The sequence below is a fragment of the Equus caballus genome, chromosome 5, assembly GCF_041296265.1.
Source record: "Equus caballus isolate H_3958 breed thoroughbred chromosome 5, TB-T2T, whole genome shotgun sequence".
Lineage (NCBI taxonomy): Eukaryota > Metazoa > Chordata > Mammalia > Perissodactyla > Equidae > Equus > Equus caballus.
Window position 1 is genome coordinate 35005895 of NC_091688.1, and position 16965 is coordinate 35022859.

Here is a 16965-nt window from a genome sequence, read left to right on the forward strand (position 1 = left end):
AGCAAAGACAAAAAGGTTTCATCAGGCCAGAGGGGTGTTTACACAGGAATCCTTAACTTACCGTTGGGGACAACTAGATCAACACTCTACAACAGCTGAGGGTCCGGAACTGCCAAAACAAGGTTCAAGATGACAGAGCTCAGAGCCAGAGGCACCGCCTGCAGCTCAGAGTCAGACAGGAGTGATGGAGAGAGGCCCCAGCGCGCCGGTTAACGGTCTGGCGTTGCAATAACAGAATTGGAAGGTGGAGGTGTCATGGAATCTTAGGAGCCCCTGCCTTCCAGTTGCCTAGGCCCTGCTGCTACCCCAGGCTGCCCGGCCTTTTCTGAAGGCCACTGCTGATGGGCATCACCCCAAAGCAGCTGTCTGCTCTCGTGCTGACACTACCGACCTGTCTCTTTCCAGAAAATATCTAAGCATAGTTCTCAGTGCCCATTCCTGTGTGCATGTCAAAACAGAAAGAGAAACCAGTGTCCCAACAAGGTTTGTTTTCTGAAGCACCGTCACGAAGTCACCCCACTTTCTCTCTAAATGTACACCGATCTTAAGGTTTTCCCATACGTGAAAGATGGCAAACTTTTAGACTCTCATGCTGCTATTCGCTGGGCTTTCTCCAGGTTTTTCTACATCCATTAAAAGGGACAAAAGCAGAGTGGAACACTAAGTGAATGAATAGTTCGTTAAAAAATTATTCTCTGTCCTCACTCACAATACTCCTCTTGCTGCATCCCTGTGTTGTGTCGACTTCTTGCCCCTCACTAGGGCAGCATGTTGGCTTATCTTCAAACTTAAGTCAGTGTGACATCTCTACCTCCTAAAATCCTTCTTTATGTGTGGGCTGCTTTTGTGGTTGTTACTTTTTAAATGTCTGTAAACACTATCTTTCCTACTTGTTGTTTCCGGATATCCACATATTATGCCTTCTAGTCCCACAAGAGCTCTTTTCCAGCTCTGAAAATGATTATGAGTTTATCCAGTGGTTTATGAGTATATCCTGAATACACGTAGTGGCCCTTTCTTTTGCAAACACTTGTCACCCTGATGCTATTTCTTGTCGTCATTCAGTTCACTCACGTTTGGAACAGATCAGGGATGCGGAGCAGTGTTGATGGATTGTTGCTGGACAGATCCCTTCGAGCTGTCGTCATGCTACTGACCTGCGGTTATATTCCTCTACCAGAATGTGGAATTTCAAAGTCATGGTTCAGGGATGGTGGATGACCCACAGTGTATGTGTGTGATGGGGTTCAGTGACAGAGAAGCTGAGGTTGACAAGAGAGGCACAGGCAGGCAGGGGAAAGTGGTGCCCTGAATGCCCTGCTCACTTTCTTGTCATCTCTTCCCACCTGGGTCTTGTGAAGAGGAGACCTGGGAGACCCCCTGTGGCATTGGTCTCTTCTGTTTAGCTGCTGCCCTCGCCTGAGCTGAGGGCGCGATGGGTCTCGCCATGTACCACCGAGCTTTCATGTCAAGGTAAAGGACAGAGGACCGCATCAACCGCTTTGGAAGCTCATCTCCTCCCCACGCCACGCCATCCTTCAACGACACTGTGGAATGCTATTGGTGTATCAGAGCCATGAAAAGCTTTAAAGAAATCTCTCTTTTGGTGTCAGTTGGATGTGACATTCTTTTCTTTATGTCTCAAAGTCTGTGGTCTAGTGGGCCCAACTGTCCTGAACTGGAATGGACCTGCCATCTTTCTGGTGTTTTGTTAGGTGGCTAGAATATTTATACGATTTTCTGACTTCAAACCTCACTGTTGAAGTTTGAATGAATAATGACAGGATTTACTTCGTAAAGTGAGAGACTCAGAGAAGATTGGTCTCATCGATGAGCAGAAAGAGTAAATTTCACTTCTACTCAAAGCACGCTAGAATTTGAAATTATGGCCCTCACTGTTGTCAAGGTGGAGTGCCTGGTGCCTGAGGTGTATGTCCCTAAGGCCTCATGTCTATGCTATAAAATGGATGAAGTTAAAATGCAGTCAGATGGGCCAGGTCCCCTTCCATTCTAGAGGCCTCCAACAGTTCCTCCCCTGCTTTAGCGACTTGATTGAAAGTATCCTTGTTGTTCTGCTCTATCCTGCTTTTGTCTTTTGCATAAAAGTTATACAGCTCCATGTTTCCTACCCCCAGGTCAATCATTATAATAAGCACCTGCATCCAAAGCAGTCCTGAGACAAAAGAAACAAAGCTGGAGGTATGGTACTCCCTGATTTCAAAATATACTACAAGCTCTATTAATCAAAACATTACGGGGCCAGCCCGTTGGCAGGTAGAGTGCTTTGAGCCTCACATGTGCCACTTCAGCGGCCCAGGGTTCGCCAGTTCGCATATAGGGTGTGGACCTACTCACTGCTTAACAAGTCATGCTGTGGCACCGGTCCTACAGAAAAGAAAATAGAGGAAGATGTGCACGGATGTCAGCTCAGGCCCAATCTTCCACAGCAAAAAGGTGAAGATTGGTAGCAGATGTTAGATGAGGACTAAACTTCCTCAAAAAAAAAAAATCATGATACAGGAAAGAAAACAGACACAAAGATCAATGGAACTGAATGGAGAGCACAGACATAAACCCTCACATCTATGGACAGCTAATCTTTGACAAAAGAGCCAAGAACGTACAGTGGGGAAAGGAACGTCTCTTCAATAAATGTTACTGGGAAATTGGACAGCCACATGCAAAAGAATGAAAGTAGACCACTATCTTACACGACACAGAAAATTAACTCAAAATGCATTAAGGACTGGAATGTAAGATCTGAAACCAGAAAATTAGAAGAAAACATAGGCAGTGCACTCTTTGACATTGGTCTTCACAGTATCCTTTGGATTATCATGTCTCCTCAGGCAAGGGAAACAGAAGAAAGAAGAAACAAATGGGTCTACGTCAAACAAGACTTCTTAACTCACGGTGGAGAACGACTTGATCAGCACTCCACAACAGCTGAGGGTCTGGAACTGCCAAACAAGGTTCAAGATGCCAGAGCTCAGAGCCACAGGCACCGCCTGTAACTCAGAGTCAGACAGGAGTGATGGAGAGAGGCCCCAGTGTGCCAGTTAACGGTCTGGCGTTGCAATAACAGAATTGGAAGGTGGAGGTGTCATGGAATCTTAGGAGCCCCTGCCTTCCAGTTGCCTAGGCCCTGCTGCTACCCCAGGCTGCCCGACCTTTTCTGAAGGCCACTGCTGATGGGCATCACTCCAAAGCAGCTGTCTACTCTTGTGCTGACACTACCGACCTGTCTCTTTCCAGAAAATATCTAAGCATAGTTCTCAGTGCCCATTCCTGTGTGCATCTCAAAACAGAAAGAGAAACCAGTGTCCCAACAAAGTTTGTCTTCTGAAGCACCGTCACGAAGTCACCCCACTTTCTCTCTAAATGTAAACCGATCTTAAGGTTTTCCCATACGTGAAAGATGGCAAACTTTTAGACTCTCATGCTGCTATTCGCTGGGCTTTCTCCAGGTTTTTCTACATCCATTAAAAGGGACAAAAGCAGAGTGGAACACTAAGTGAATGAATAGTTCGTTAAAAAATTATTCTCTGTCCTGACTCACAATACTCCTCTTGCTGCATCCCTGTGTTGTGTCGACTTCTTGCCCCTCACTAGGGCAGCATGTTGGCTTATCTTCAAACTTAAGTCAGTGTGACATCTCTACCTCCTAAAATCCTTCTCTATGTGTGGGCCGCTTTTGTGGTTGTTTTTTAAATGTCCATAAACACTATCTTTCCTACTTGTTGCTTCCGGATATCCACATATTATGAATTGTAACCCCACAAGAGCTCTTTTTCAGCTCTGAAAATGATCACAGTAGTTTGTGAGTGTATCCTGAATACATGTAGTGCCCATTTCTTTTGCAAACAGTTGTCAACCTGATGTTATTTCTTGTCTTCATTCAGTTCACTCATGTTTGGAACAGAACAGGGATGCGGAGCAGGTTTTATGGATTATTGCTGGACAGATCCCTTCGAGCTGTCCTCATGCTACTGACCTGCCGTTATATTCCTCTACCAGAACGTGGAATTTCAAGGTCATGGTTCAGGGATGGTCGATCACCCACAGGGGACATGTGCAATGGGGTTCAGAGACAGAGAAGCTGAGGTTGAGAAGAGGAGGACAGGCAGGGAGGGAAAGTTGTACCCTGAACGCCCTCTTCACACTCTTGTCATCTGTTCCCACCTGCGTCTTGTGAAGATGAGACTTGGGAGACCCCCGGTAGCATTGGTCTCTTCAGTTTAGCTGCTCCAGTACTTTGATTTGAGGGTGCGATGCCTCTGCCCAAGTACCACTGAGCATTTATGTCAAGGTAAAGGACAGAGGACCGCATCAACCGCTTTTGAAGCTCATCTTCTTTCTACCCTACACCATCCTCCAACCACACTGTGGAAAGATTTGGTGTTTGAGATGCATGTAAAGCTTTAAAGAGATCTCTCTTTTGGTGTCAGTTGGACCCGACATTCTTTTCTTTACATCTCAAAGTCTGCGATCTAGTGGACCCAACTGTACTGAACTCGAATGGAGTTGGACTTGCTAACTTTCCGGTGTTTTGTTAGATGGCTAGTATATTTCTAAGATTTTCTTACTTAAATGCCACTGTTGAAGTTTAACGAGTAATAGGATTTATTTCATAAGGTGACAGACTCAGAGAAGACTGGACTCATCCATGTGCAAAATCTAATTTTCACTTCTATTCAAAGAAGGCCAGAATTTGAAATTAGGGCTCCCACCATTTTCAAGGTGGACTCTCACTTACCTCAGGATATCTTCCCAAGGGTTCATGTCTCTGCTATAAAATGGATGAAATTAAAATGAAATCAGATGGGCCAGGTCCTCTCCATTCTAGAGGGCTCCAACAGTTTCTCCCCTGCTTTAGAGACTTGACTGAAAATATCCTTGCTGTTCTGCTCTGCCCTGCTTTTGTCTTTTGCATAAAAGTGATACGGTTCAGTGTTTCCTACCCCCAAGTCAATCATTTTAAGATTCACCTGGAGCCAAAGCATCCTGAGTCAAAAGAACAAAGCCGGAGAGATCATATTCCCTGATTTCAAAATATACTACAAAGCTATATGAATCAAAACGTCATGATAGTGGCAGGAAAACAGACACACAGATCAATGGAACTGAATGGAGAGCACAGAAATAAACCTTCACATCTACGGGCAGCTAATTTTCAGCAAAAGAGCGGAGACCATACAAAGGAGGGAAGGAAAGTCTCTTTGATAAACGGTCCCGGGGAAATTGCACAGCCGTATGCAAAAGAACAAACGTAGACCCTTATCTTACACCACACAGAGAAATGAATTCAAAATGCATTAAAGACTTGAATGGAAGACCTGGACCCATAAACTCCTAGAAGAAAGCAGAGGCAGTACACTCTTTGGCACTGGTCTTAGCAGTACCTTGCTGAATATTATATCTCCTCAGGCTAGGGAAACAAATGAAAAAGTAACCAAATGAGACTACACCAAACAGGAATTCTTAACTTACTGTTGAGGACAACTTGATCCATACCCCACAACACTTGAGAGTCTGTAACTGCCACAACAAGGTTGAAGATCTCAGAGCTCAGAGCCCCAAGCACCACCTGTAGCTCAGAGTCAGACAGGAGTGATGGAGAGAGGACTCACTGCGCCAGTTAACGGTCTGGTGTTGCAATAACACAATTGGAAGGTGGGGGTGTCATGGAATCTGAGGAGCCCCTGCCTTCCAGTTGCCTAGGCCGTGCTGATACCCAAGGCTGCCTGGTCTCTTCCAAAGGCCACCACTGTTGGGGACCACCTTTCAGCCACCACTCCCAATAGCTGTCTGCCCTTCTGCTGATAGCGACCTGTTTCCAAAAAATATCGAAGCATAATTCTCACCGTTCTTTCTTATGAGTGTGTCTAAAAACACCGAGACAAAACTGTCCCCCTTTTATTTCTTCGGAATATTAAGCATGGCAAGGGATACCATCAACACAATGAAAAGACCATTACCAACTGGGAGAAGATATTTGCCAATCATAAATCAGATAAGGGGCTAATATGCAAAGTATAGAAAGAACTTATACAACTCAACAACAACAAAACAAACAGGAAAAACCCAATTAAAACATGTGCGGAGGATCTTAACAGATAGTTTTCCAAACAAGGTATTCAGGTGGCCAATAGGCACCTGAGAAGACGTTCTACAGCACTAATTCCTAGGGAAACGCAAATCAAAACCGTAATGAGATATCACCTCATGCTTGTCAGAATGGCTATCACGAAAAAGAAAATAAGTGTTGGAGAGGATGTAGAGAAAAGGGAACCCTCATATGTTACTGGTGGGAATGTAAACTGGGGCAGCCACTAGAGAAAACAGCATGGAGATCTCTCAGAAAACGAAAAACAGAACTACCATACAATCCAGGTAGTCCACTTCTGTGTATTTATCCAAAGAACACAAACTCACTGATTCCAAAAGATTTATGCACCCCTATTTTCATGGGAGCATTATTCATAACAGCGGAGACTTGCAAGCAACCTAAGTGACCATCAACAGATGAATGGATAAAGACGATGTGATACACACACACACACACACACACACATACCATGGAGTACTACTCAGCCATAAAAAGAGGGAATCTTGCCATTTTTGACAACGTGGAGGGAACTTGAGAGTATTATGCTAAGCGAAATAAGTCTGACGGAGAAAGTCAAATGCCATAGGATTTCACTCATACATGGAAGATAAAACAACAACAACAACAAATAAACATATCAACACAGAGAATAAATTGCTGTTTCCCAGAGGCGAAGGGGGGAGGGGAGAGGGCAAAGGGGTAAAGGGGCACATATGCTGGGTGACTGATGACAACTAGACTTCTGGTGGTGAATCTGATGGAGTCGATACAGAAGTTGAAATAGAATGATGTACACTAAAATTGACATAATGTTATAAACCAGTATTACTGCAATAAAAATTAATTTAACAGAAAAAGGAAATATATGTCAAGCAGAGATGGAATACCTGTTGCGAGAAATTAGAGGTCCTCTGCCGAGGCATACCCTTGCAGCGTCTAAATTTCTGCCATTAAAAATTCACCTCTTCGGATCAAAACATCCCACAGGAATACCCTGTTAAAATGTTAAGCTTACCTGGAATATTAATTCTATCAGCATCATAGGCTCACAACAAGTGGTAAGAAGATCACTGAAAAACCAAGAAGAACGGATTTGACTGAAGACTTATAACAATATTACAAAGACGAATGTTCCTGGCTGTACTCCTACCAATTTCTTAAGAACCCTAACTCTCTTCAAATTCCTTTGAAATAGCTCTGGGAATTCCCCAAGGGGACTGAAATCTGCATTCCAGAAACGTCTCTGGTCACCAAGGTGCACCTGCCATTTGGTCATCTGGTAGCTGCAGATAACCAAAGGGGCAACTATGCTCTGAGGCCACCAAGGACTCTATGATGAAGATCTCTGCCATCTCCGGTGCCAGCTCTCCTGCCAGTGCCTTCCACTCTGTGGCTGCTGAGGCCCGACATGGAAGGAATTCCTCTCTCTCCCAGGAAGCCATCTTTCCTCTCAGCCCAAACTCTAGCCCACCGTTGCTTCTTATGTCTGGAGCCTTCCTGTATCGACATTTTACCACTTTCCTCACTATTTCATTAGAACTCCTGTGTATCAGAGTTCTGAGTTGAAACATTTGATTTTCATAGATGACTCCATGGTCAAATGCAAAAACAACTTCAACAACCTTGCATTTAGTTTTATTGGGTTTGGGGAATTAAACCTATTTAAATTAAAAAAAAAAAAAAAGCATCACCTGGGAGAGTTAGTACAAATACAAGTCCAGAGTCTTCATCTGTAGTGACTCTGATTCAGTGGGCTGAGGGGGCCTGGAATCTATTGTTAAAGTTGCTCAGACGTACAGTCAGGTTGAGGACCTACTGATAGCATCGACCTTCCTCACAGTTTTGGGGATGAACATTTCACGTACCTACTACTTCTAATCCTCACGATCGATCTGTGAGGAGAGCGTGGCCTTTCCCTGGTTTGCGGATGAAGAAAGCAAGACACAGAGAGGGTCTGAGACTAGCCCAAAGTGCCCTCGCTCTAAGTGCTGGAGCCAGGTGTCAGGTAGAGTGCCCCTCCACCCCAAACCCCCTCCCACATTTTCCAGTTCACTCTGTGTCAGGTCTTTCCATGTACATGCTTCCTGCCTATACCTCATTTCTACCAAAAACTTCCTGATTTTAATGTTTCCATCCGATATATTTCCATCTGACATATTTCACAACAGGCTAACAGCATCCTATCCTGGCCACTGACTATTAACTTGGGACACGTTGCTAATGAAAATACAGGACGTGGGAATGTGCAAAGACACATTGCTTTACGATGATGATGTAATTTTCAGGCTATAAAATTCTCCGTTTTGTGGACAATGCAGTGACTTTTGGTCTATTTACAAGGTTGTGACACCATCACCACCATCTCGTTCTGGAGTATTTTCTTTACCTCACAAAAGAAACCCCGTCCCTATTGGCAGTCACTCCCCATTCCTCACCTTCTTCCAGCCCTTGGCAATTGCTAATCTACTTTCTCCCCATAGGGATTTGCCTACTCTGGACATCTATTCTCAATGGAATCATAAAACACGTTGCCTTTGGTGTCTGGCTTCTTCACTTGCCATAATGTTGCCAAGGTTCATCCACATTTTGGCAGCTATCTGTACTTTATTCTTTCTATCCTTGAATAAGACTTCATTTTATGACTATACTCCATTTTGTGCGTTCTTCAGCTGAGGGCATTTGGGTTGTTTCCACTTTTACTACTATGAGTAATGCTGCTGTGAATATTCATGTGCAAGTTTGTTTGTGACCATGGGTTTTCAATTCTCTTGCTATGTACCCAGGAGTAGAATTGCTACATCTATGTCCACGCTGTATGTAACTTTGAGGAACTGACATGCCGTTTTCCAAAGCGTTTGCGCCTTTTTACATTTCCACTAGCAATGCATGAGGATTTCAATTTCTCCAAATCCTCCTCCACACTTGTGGTTGCCCATCTTTTAATTACAGCCGCACTAGTGGGTGTGAAGTGGTATCTCATTGTGGATTTCAGTTCTGTTTTCTTCATGATCAATGATAAACATCTTTTCATGAGCTTCTTGGCCATTTGTACATCGTCTATGGAGAAATGTCCATTCAAATCCTTTTCCCATTGATAAATTGGATTGTCTTTTTATTATTGACTTGTAAGAGTCAATACTAGACACATGTCAGATATCTGTTTTGCAACGGTTTTTTTCTGATTCTGTGCGTTGTCTTTTCACTTCCTTATTAGCATCCTTTGAAGCACAAAAGATTTCAATTTTGATGAAGTCCAATTTATCTATTTATTCATTGACTGTTCTTGCTTTAGCTGTCACGTCTAAGATATCATTATCTAATCAAAGATGACGAAGATTTACACCTATGCTTTCTTCGCCACATTGCTTTGAATAAGAACTTTCCTGGGTTAGGGTACAGGGATATTTTTGAATTTTGAGTCCTATAAATTGATATGGATCCCTCCTGACCGATATTCACAGGTCTGCCAGTCACTTCAAAGGAACATCCCTGTGCCGTTGCAGAGATCTGGGAAATCGTATTTATGACTATCCTGGCTTTGACTCAGGTGAGAGTCCTGATCATGTGCTTCAGTTTCTCCTTGACCTCTCCTGGTTTCAAAATTTGTTCAATATCTTTGGAGTTGAAGAACTGATGGAGTGTCTTTCTGAGGAACACTCAAGGGTCCAGGTTATTCTGAACCTAGTGGACTTCCTCATTCCGCTCCAGACAGAGAAGACTGTGGGGGTTGGATAGGGTCTAGACTTCCATCTCTGGTCTTAGAGAGAAACTAGCCTTGCTTCCGGGTTTGGGGATGGCTGTTCAAAAGACTCTTGCCCCCCTCTAATTCTTTGTACTCTATACATGACTTCTTTCTAGAAATGGTGGGAAAATACTGATTTTAGAACATCTTGTCTGTTCTCTGCCAATTGCTTTCTGTCTACACATTTAAAGTGGGTAAAGGAGGACTCAGAGACAAATTTGTTCTTAGCGTCTATTATTGTTCAAGTGACCGTATTTAATCCTATGCACTGTCTTATTAGCCAGGTTTTATCCTTTTCCTTTTGAGGAAAAAAGCTCAAAAAGGTTAAAAAATACTCCAAGCTCACAGTCTAGGGAGGAGAGGAGTGAGCGTTAGAAACCAGTTTCGTTTGACCTTCAAATTTTCATCCACGGTGAGTGTCTTGGTGCTATGTCTAAGATTTCTTTGCTTATTCCTTGTTCATGAGAATATGTCCATTTTTCCTCCAAAACCTTTATCATTTTAACTTTCACATCTCCAATTCACTCAGTGTGTGGTAGAAGGTAGTTGTGAATATTAATTTATTTCTAAATAAATACTCATTCATTCTAGAGCTTTTTACCAAAAACGTCTTTCATTATCCCAGTGAAGTGTCTTGGTGACTTTATTTTAAGAAATCAAATAATTGTATATGTGGGAGTCAATTTCTTACACTCTGCTCTTTCACATGATACATTTGTGTGGCGTCTACTTCCACCGATACTATAGTGTGTTAATTACTGTAGCTTTAAAGTGAGTTTTGAAATCTAGTAGAGTGTGTCCTCTAATTCTTTTGAAATCTAGTAAAGTGTGTCTCCAGTTAATTCTTCTTCAAGGCTGTCTTGGCTATTACAGGCACTTTGATTTCCATATACATTTTAGAAATAGCTGGTAAATCCCCTCCCAATGCCTGCTACAATATTAACTGGAACAATCTTGATGTGACATTCTTACAATATGGAATCTTCCAATCTATGAAATTGATATATATTTTTCTCTTTATCTAGTGTTCTTTAATTTCTCTCAGAAACAGTTTTCAGGGATCTTCACTATATGTGTTCTTAGGCATTTAATGACTGTGAATGTGTGAATGTTAACCTCTATTGTGTTTTATTGAATTTCATTTTCTAAATACTCAGTGCTAATGTGGAGAAATACAGTACATTGCTATATGAATGCCACTGAGGTACAACTTAGGTACAATAGACCGCACCACTTTAAAGTACACAATTCGGTGCATTTCAGCAGCCGTAAACACTAATGAAACTACTGCCCCAATCGAGGTGCAGGGCATTTCCATGATCTCACAGCATTCCTTTGTCCCTTTGCAGTCCGTCACCCCCTCAACCCTCAGCTCCAGGCAACCACTGTCCTTACAGATGGCTTGGCACTTTAACGACTTTATGCAAATGGAACCATACCTGTATTCTTTCATGTCTGCGTTCCTTCATGTAGCATAATGACTTTAAAATCCATCCATTTGTATGGTAACGAATGGAAACCTTTTGGTGGTGAACACGATGTAGTATATACAGAAGTCAAGTTATAATGATGTATACCTGAAATCTATAAAATGTGACAAAACCAAAGTTACGTCAAGAAAAAATGAAAAATAAGAAATAATAAGAAAAGGACGGATTAACTTGCCTCTTTATTTCTCCAGCTGGCCAGGACACAGTCAGTAGCTGTGACACCAGCTGTTTCCTCTGGAGACTTTGGCAGTGTTGAGGGCTTGGAGCCAACATGGAGTCCAAGCATTGGTTCGGAGAGGCTGCAATCTGGCTGAGGTTCAGGGTCGTGGGTCAGGACAGGTCATCCAGCTGTCGGAAAAAGCAGAAGGGGGTCCAGGAAAACCACTGAGGTCATCTCTGGGTAGCACTGGCCACTTCCTCCAAGGAATCCACCACCACTACACTTCTCATGACTTCCTGGTACTAGACCGAGAGCTCCGGGAAGTTGGGATAATTTTGATTCATCTCTGCGTTCATGACCCCTAGCACCGAGTCAAGCACTCGAGGAGGCTCTCAGCAACATTTGTGCAACGGATTGAACAAAAGCGGCTGCAAGTCGTCAATCATCTCAACAACACTCCTGTCCCCAATGTCCTGTCAGGGATGCTCTGCTTTCTCCCAAGATGGAGCAAATCACCTTGCTTAGGATGGGGTCTGCCCTACACTCTCCACGTCTGAGGACACTCACCTGTGGTGAGCTCTGATGAAGAACGGATTGTCCTGAGGGATTCCTGACAATGGTTCACTCTGTCATTAGGAAGAGATGGCCTTGGCCTACCCTCCCATCATCTGGGCTGCCGCAACTCCCCAGTTGAGGAGACCTATCATTTGGTTGAAACCATCTGTTCGTGTTCTTCCTCTCACTGCTTTGATTTCCTTAGGGAAATATTACCAATAGGCGAACTCCCAGTCCTTCTCACAGCATAAGGAAAATGAGGCACTCAACAAATATTTAAGAGATATTGTGGCTAAAGCTTTATTCAACTATAAATGCAAAAGAATATTACTATCACTGCTTCAGATGCAAGGGTCCCATTATCCTGGCCCCTCCTGACTCGAGGGCACAACTGCTTAAGGTAAGAATGAACATCTCCAACCCTTCTCCAAACACCATTTATCCCTCTAAGCCCACATTTACTTGGAGGGCCTCCACTGTGAGGGCAGCACTGAGGTCAAGGCTGGGGGGTCTGGCGAAGAGACTCGGGGGTGCCACCCTCCTCCTCTTGGAATTGGTGCTCCCCAGCAGGAGAAACCAAACCTGATCCATCCTTGGGTCTCCCTGGCTGTTGCACAGGTTCCCTGTGGAGTAAGTTACTCTCCCAGTCCTCACTGCTCAGCTTAGGTTGCTCCTTGAGGAGTGGAGGATGCTGTACTCATTCCTCAGTGTCCCTTGATTCCTCTGAACTCAACTTGTCCTTATTCTCACCTCCTTTGCCAACGCACCTCCTCCACCAGCACCTTAATCTTCTTTGGGTTATCATCATCCTCCAAGCCTGCTGACTTTCTTTCTTCCATCTGCTCCCTCAATTCTGTGTTTTCAAGATGTGGTCTCAGCTCAGGCTCCTACAGGAGACACACAGAGAAGGGACCAAGGCCAGGTCTCACCCGTAGTTCCCAGGGCACATTCCACATGCATCTCAGTCTCCCACGCAGAGAAAACTGAACAGGAAGGGACATTGGAGAATTTGACTAACAACCTTATCTTACCGATGGGGAAAGTGAGGCCCGGAGGGAATAGGAGATTTTCCCACACTCCCTCAACCCTTGACAACAGCAGAGCCCCCACGTAAGCCTTGGCCACAAGCTTCCCGTCCAGAGTGCCTGCCACACCCTCCAGGAACCCACGGCTGAATTTCAGGAGCCAATGGATCAAACATGAGGATTTCCACTGTTCAAAGAAAAACGGCTGAAGAACCTTTCCAGGGACAAATCTTTTACCACAGTTCTTTAGTCCTATTATTAATATTCAGTCAGTTTTCACACCTGGCTGACACCATGTGACCAAGGAACACAGAAATATTAAATAAAATTTATCACAGCCAAAATTAAAATCTATTTATATGATTATCGGTAAAACGTCTGGCTCTCGTGCCGGAAGCTCATCTTCCAGAGAGCGGGCACTCTGTCCACCCGTTCGCCCCATCTCCCCAGTGCCTCCACAAGGGCCTGACAGAGAAGCCATTCAGTAAATATTTATCAAATGGGTAAATAACAGTTTCCAAGAATAACTAACCCTCCCTGATGCCTTCGACTCCAATCGCATTTCCACTCAAATCCTATTCCAGGTGTGAGCGGAAGCAATAAAGGCACAGCCTGAGGAAAGGCAGCGGAAGATTCAAACACCAGCTCCACCGTGGACCACACATACTTCAGTGGATGATTTCATTGCCTGCTTTGAGCACGTCTATCCCCTGTACAATAGAGAAGAATGTATAATGTAAAGTACAGAAGCTGCATTGACCACTACAGTTTTGGATGATTGAACGTGATATCAAGCAGCAGACAGGGCTCTAACCCCTGGGCACCAGCTGCAGAGCTAAAGAACACCTACGTCAGAGTCAACGCGGTGCTTGTTCAAAACTTATGGGGACAAGGCCCAAGAAACTACATTTCAGACAAAAATTCCAAGGAGATTCTCATACAAGGAAAAAGCCTCATCATTTAAAAATTTTAAAAAGCCTAGGATGGAGACTCTGAGACTCCCATTGGTAAGAAGAATGACTCAGCTTTGAGCACAGCAAGTCCCTTGTCCAAGGTCACCTTTCAATGGGAAACGTCCCCGTGTCCAGGAAGAGTTCCTAAGTGATGTGGGACGCAAAGAGGACTCTGCTTCCCAGTCTGGACTTTTAGCGTCTCCCTTGTCCTTTGATTTTCTCCTCTGCTCTGATCACTGGGGGATGTCAGCCCTCATAGGGGTCATTTCTTGATGAAGACCTCTGTTATTTTAGCCTCCTCTTGGAGAAACATATGGCAGAGGTCAATTCTGGGGCTCCACAGAGCTAGGCTTTCTCCTAAGCCACCTTGGTGAGCTGAAAGATGCCGTGACTGCTAGAAATCATATTAATAAAGAGGGACAGGGATAAACAGCGGATGATGAGGGCAGCCTCTCAGGTGACATAGAACCACAACATGATCAATATCAGACCTACTCAGGTGGGGAGGACATACCGACCAATTCTGTCAGCAGAGAGCGCAGCCACATCATTCTAGAATTCTGATCCACAGAACTGTGAGACAACAAACGTGTGAAGTTTCACACCACTGTTTTTGTAATCTGTTAACATGCATCAATAAGGAACTAATTCAGATACTTACCTCTACTCTCCTGACTTTTCAATTTTCAGAAACATGTATGCTAATCCCTATAAAGCAAAAAAATCAAAGACCACAGTAGAAATGGTGTGCTCACTTCAGGTGACTATTCCCAAGCCCTTGTAATGGGAACACACTATGAAGGGTATTTCAGGTACTGGACGAACGTCTCTTTCACGTTACCAAGCAGACCTCTAAAAGAATAAAGAGGGTACAACACTTAACTCCACGGAACATTGTCTACGAATCCATCAGCTGTCTCTGTTTCCTACTGCAGATTATGTTTAGCTCCTTGTTCTCCTGAACTCACCAGACAAGGTGTTATAGCAAATGCCAGTTACCAGCATGGGCGAACCAATTCAAGGAGAGCAAGAGAGCCGCCGCTAGAGTAAGTTCCCCAGACAAAGTCATTTGAATGCAACCTCCCCACTTATTTGGACTGGGAATACAGAAAAGATCTATCTTTTAAAGTCTCACTCTAATGAAAATTCAAACGTCTCTGTTTACCAATTTGTATTTTTCTCAAGCCCCATCGTGGAAACCTCACTTTTCAGAATGACTGAGTTCCCAATTGCTCGAGCCTGGCCTCTCTGTCAAGGGAAGTTAGGTAAGCCCAACCTCAAACCTCTCCTGTGAACCAGCCCCTCACCCTCAAAATCCAGAACAGCGTGTGAACCCACAGGCAGTAGCATCCAACAAGTAAGAGGGATATGTTTGCACTGCTCTTGGCCCAGATCATCTGAGAGAACACAGCAGTCAGAAAACAGAAGAGCATAGAGAAAAATCCTATTGATTTCAGCTTTTCCAGGATGTCAGATAAGTTATGCCAATGAGTGTACTTACTGGGTAAATCTCTCAATAAGGGGTTAATTGTTGGCAAAAATAAGTGATAGGTGTTGGCAAAAATAAATGCTATCCAGTGTTGGCAAGAGGGTGGAGACAAGAATATTCTCCTAAATGATTCGGAATACGAATTGGTAAAGCTTCGCTGCAAGGCCATAGGGCAGGAATAAACAAAAATTAGGTACGTACAAACATATTTCTAAACTGAGCAATTCTCTTTCCAGGAGTATATACTAGAGAAACACTTACACAGGCGGTGATGGAGATGTATAAATACAGATCTACACACGTCCACTGCAGCACTGTTTGTAAAAATAGACACTGGAACCAATTTCATGTTCCTCAGTTGGAGAACCTTGACTCGTCACGCTCCATCCGCACCCTGAAAGGGCCCGCAGCTGTTCAAAAGAACAAGGCAGATCAAAGAAATGCTGATAGGGATGGAAGGTAAGAGCTACTATGTGCTGAGTACTCACTATGTGCCAGGCTCTGGGCTCCATGCTTCACCCGCACGTCTCATGTAAACCTAGGACAAACCATGCAGGAAGAACTCCTATCCGACACAAGTTAAAAGGAGAAATTGAGCCACAGACAAGTCAAGAAACTTCGTCAAAGTCACACTGTTACCCAGCCAGGTTTGCCCCTACAGCTTGTGAGACTGGAGTGTTCTGCCTTCTTCTCTATTTTAGGGATTTCCAGTGAGATAGAAAATACCAGCTTCTGCTGCTCAGCTGCACTGCTCTGACACACAGCCTGACTGTTTAGTTCTCCTGTCGGAAATCACCTCAGACGTAGAACATAAGCCTCACACAAGATTACTCCGAAATCTAGATAAAAACGAGACAAAACAATGCTACCTCATAATTCTGTCCAGGCACAGACAAAGGCAAGGTCACTGTGCAATCTACAACATCCCAAATATCCTCCTCTTTCCATAGGAAATGACTGTTACCTCTTTACTCCAATCATAGAACTGCCCGTGCGGACCACACTATTCACTAGGGGGCACACTCTGCTTCCTCCCATCCTCCCCAAACCACCCAACCGAAGCCCAAGTCCTTTCATAGGTTAGACCACGGGGTGTGTTTTTTCTGGCTGCAAGGAATAAAAAATGCAACTTGTCCAATAAGACGTGTGTTCCTGATGATTTAACTTAAGGGTATTGACATCAGGTTTCCAGAAACGAGCAGCTGTAAAAACCCAGCCCCGGGAAGAAAGATGATTCACACAGTCTCTAAGAAACATAGGCTCTGGAACTCCAAAACTTGCTGTTACCCCTAAAACAAAATTCTTTCTACCAAGCCCCTTCAGTAACTAACATGAACCTTGCAAGTTCAAGCAGGATTTTTCCACGTCTGATTTAAAGTACGGAGATTGAGGATAAGCTTGAGAGACAAGCTAGTTAAGAGACAATGTGCAGCCCAAGCAGA

The 16965-nt window shown here is 43.9% G+C and overlaps 1 protein-coding gene across 33 annotated transcripts in view; it reads right to left on the reverse strand.

Annotated features, from left to right (window-relative positions):
* The window catches only part of LOC102147848 (putative neuroblastoma breakpoint family member 5), a 114465-nt gene that overhangs the window by 13370 nt on the left and 84130 nt on the right, over positions 1–16965 (reverse strand). For 7 of the 33 annotated variants that reach the window (XR_011438643.1, XR_011438633.1, XM_070266909.1 and 4 more), the window contains 9 exons: positions 15785–15933; positions 14696–14886; positions 14549–14607; positions 13614–13791; positions 12824–12943; positions 11517–11689; positions 11291–11435; positions 7125–7179; positions 62–109 (listed from right to left, as the gene is read on the reverse strand). The exons of 1 other annotated variant lie outside the window; for it this stretch is intronic. The gene's annotated coding sequence lies outside the window, so the exon portion shown is untranslated. Of the gene's footprint in view, positions 1–61; positions 7180–11290; positions 11436–11516; positions 11690–12638; positions 12785–12806; positions 12944–13613; positions 13792–14548; positions 14608–14695; positions 14887–15784; positions 15934–16011; positions 16686–16965 lie in introns of those variants that run through there. 25 more of the 33 variants (XR_011438630.1, XR_011438629.1, XR_011438642.1 and 22 more) reach the window with 15 other exon arrangements.